Genomic DNA, 3,681 nt, shown 5'->3' with positions numbered 1-3,681 from the left:
TACACCGGAAAGCCTCCCTGGGACAGGCACTGGGGAGGTAAGCAGCCATCATAAGGGAATCACTGTACATTCAGCATGGTGACTTGACTACGAAACAATCCCTTCCCCTCTATGATAGCTCAAGAAAGACATGCTTCTAAGCACTGAGGTATGAGGAGTCTCAGACTGTTATTTGCTGTTAGAATTGGTCTTCTTGGCTAATAACAGTAAATCTCTGGCACAGATGCTATTGGTCCTTTATGTCCTGTGATTTGAGGAAATTTTGTAAATAGTTTGGATTTGGTTCAATTTATTCAAAAATCAAACATGTTTAATTAGGTTTGCTACTCTGGCAGAGTAAGGGTATGCTGACTTAGTATCCTTATAAAATATATATATATATATGTAATGTGTAGGTAAATCATAGTCTTAAATCATACATAGAATACCATATTATTTAAGCCAATATCTATTTTAACAAAATGTTCATAATTAAACACAGCTAATGAAACTAAATCCAAAGGTATGACAAAGAGGACTCAGCTCTGTTGCTTAAAGAAATTTTAAAAAGTATGTACCCATAAAGCTATTCAAGAACAAGGAAGGAGGTGCCCTTCTCCTCATTCTTACTGTAGAATTATTGTTGGAGTTGGGCCAGAAATGAGCAGTTCTAAATAGTTTAGAGGAGTCCAAAATCTTAAAGATCTTTTATGCAAAAAAAGTCTTTCTGCATCAGTGAATGTTAGCACTCATCAGAGTTTCATAATAACACAAAACAAAAGCCCAGTCCATACGTTTGATCAGATGTGAAAGTAATGGGTGGAGGACTATTAATTCAGTCTTAGAGTTCCTGCTGGCTTCTTCCTATATACTGTTCACCAATTTGAGTGAAGTGGACTTTGTGAGAGAATAGTGTTTGAAGGCCAGGATCTCTTTTGAGCATCTCTTCCTAAGTGGAATACACAACAGATAAGGGAGTAGGCGAGGTAATACAGGGAAGCTACTCTTTCCAGCTCAGAAGGAGTTGAAGAAGCCCATATATACATTCAAGAAGCCCATGGGATCCTCTAGCTGTGGATCGCGGCTAATGTAGACCACAGCAGCATTTTCCCGTACAGCTCCAAAAACCCGGGGTAGGGGTTCACAGGATCCAAGGTCCATAGATAAAATGAATGGGGATAGTCACAGAGGCAAGAACTCCCACACAGCGCCTTCTGAACTAGTTCCTCTAATGATGTACCCTAAGAGACTATCAATGACTAAGTTCCTGTCATCGTTGAGGATCCCTGCCCACATGTCCCACAGCTCACTCTCAGAGGGCCGAGTATAGGGCCCAAAGACTGGGGTGAGACCTCGAGAGAATATAAAGTTCACCAGCTGCGTGAGGATGGGTGGCAGCACACCTCATCTGTGAGTAGCTTTTGGAGGAGTGGACGGCGAGTCTCAGGAAAGATACCTTCATTCGATAGACAGAGACTCTTCATGGTAAGCCGACCAGACAGATTATGCTTGTGCCTGTAGAGCAGTTCCTGAGCAACAGTATCTCCACAGTCATGAGACTAAAGGTTGATCCTGCCGTTCTGGAGCTCCAGATGCCCCAAAGCGCTTCCACGATGCTGGCCTGCTCAAATATGGAATAGTGATGTGGTCTCCGTTTGTCACTGAAGCCAAAGTCTGAGAAATCAAGGACAATCACTCGATAAGACCTCAAGGTCAAACTTCCCAAATGTTGTACCAATCGTAGCCCGCTGTTGGAAAGCCGTGTAAACGCCCAACTATCTCCAGACTTCCAAGTACGCCCACAAAATCTTGGTAGAAGATACACAGCCCGTTGTAAGTGAACAACTTTCCTGAAGACTTCTATGAGTGAAGGGCAGGGGATAGCTGAAGAGGTGGGATGTGCAGGTACGCAGCAAAGAGGGTCAGGGCCAACAGCCCCACCTGGACCGGCCACTACCTCATCCTGATTCGCGTAAGACCTGGGCTACAGGACCCCATGTTTGGGAGAAACAGGTTGTGTAATAATTCCATTTTAAAAATCGTTTTCTATCAGGTGTTTTGTTAGTTTTGTCTTATATGCTTTATTTGTGTTTGACCTAATTCATACTCTTCTTGTAACAAAAACAGGTGATGCAACTCTTTTCTTATTTCATAGTAGATAGAACTGATGCATAGAACCACAAGCGGTTTGGCAAGATGATAGGCAATAAGTAGCTAAGCTGTAATTCCAGCTGTAACACCTATTTTCTAAAAATTGCCATATAGATTTTACTTATTCAAGAAACTAATGACCCCTTTAGTTGTATAATTCTTCTATATTCAAGGTGTTAGAACACTATCTTAAAGCTATGAGAGTTCATATAACTTCTGACAACTGACTCATATATTTGCAGGACATTTTAGATGGAGAAAATCTGGCTCAGAGTTGCATAGAAAATCTGGAAGAAATTTTGCTTTGCATTTCATACACTTTGACAATTATAATTGGTAGAAATAATAATGAGGATAATGGCATTCTTCAGCTTGACTTATTAACTACCTATTTCCTGCCTGTAACCTTAGCAAAGAGAAAGGTCTGCAGAAGGGCTTCATTGTTATAATATTAGACTTCTCTAATTTCCCTCTGACCTCTTTGAATCAGGCTTCTTATCTGGGAATCTGACCAAAACTGTTCATCTCACTATTTTTGATCTGCTCTAGGTACAGGAAAAGTGCTACATTTTCAAATTCATTATTTTAGCTCTTTTAAATTGTTTCTGATACCAAGGCAAAGGAGATTATATTTCAAAACAGAGGCTACAACAACACTCATGATACGACTATGTACAATCTCAGAGATGATTAGAGTAATAAGGTCTCAGTATGCATTCCTACCTTATTATGGAGTCATTGAGCTGGAAAGACCGTCAGAGATCTGACAGTTCAATATACTAATTTTACAAGTAGTGGAAAAGGGAAAGAAGAAAAAAATTAAGGAGGAAAAGTTGAGGGAGAGAAAGAAAGAGAGTAAAAAGAAAAAAAGGGAAGAGGAAAAGCAAGAAAAAATAGGAAAACATTTGATTGCGATATATATCTGCTAGGCATTGTATTAGATGCATTATTTATATTATCACAGTTAATGATTTCACGGTTAGGAGGGAGTAATTTGTGGATTAAAAAAAAAAAGCAGTATTTCAAGTACAATAAATAAACCACCACAGACCTCTTCTATGGGGCAATGCTGGATTATCATCAGAAATAGTTTTATGTCTTACCATTCATTGTGATCCTCAAAACCATTAGTCTTCCTCAAAGGTCCCACACTAACTAGTGAAAGATCTGAAACTTGAATTCATTTTCCTGATTTCTCCCCTAGTACCCTTTTCATTATACTATGTCCCCTCTTCTTTATGCCATGTATGCCTGTGAGACATTGTACAGCACAGAAATGAGCATGTTCTCCAAATTCAGTAGATTACAGATTCTTCAGATTGGGATAACAATGCTCAGAAGTGGGTCAGCTCGTTGGAAGCCAAATTCACGCTGAATTTACAGACGGGGAAATGAAAATAGGTGCAGCTGTCAGTTTGATAGACCCAAGCAAATTGAACAACGTGATTGTCAATGTAAAAATTACCATGTTTAGGTGTATGTTAGGGTTATAGAGTAACTCAGATTTCTTACTTTAGAAGGCCCATAAGAGGTTCTTTTTGTGTGATGCTT

The 3,681-nt window shown here is 39.6% G+C and overlaps 1 pseudogene; it reads right to left on the bottom strand.

Moving 5' to 3' along the window:
- Positions 1 to 993: 993 nt before the first annotated feature.
- LOC104660863 lies at positions 994 to 1,941 on the bottom strand (annotated as a pseudogene).
- Positions 1,942 to 3,681: the final 1,740 nt, after the last annotated feature.

This window comes from Rhinopithecus roxellana, chromosome 2 (assembly GCF_007565055.1).
Source record: "Rhinopithecus roxellana isolate Shanxi Qingling chromosome 2, ASM756505v1, whole genome shotgun sequence".
NCBI classification, from domain to species: Eukaryota; Metazoa; Chordata; class Mammalia; order Primates; family Cercopithecidae; genus Rhinopithecus; species Rhinopithecus roxellana.
This window is presented reverse-complemented; position numbering and strand designations above follow the sequence as displayed.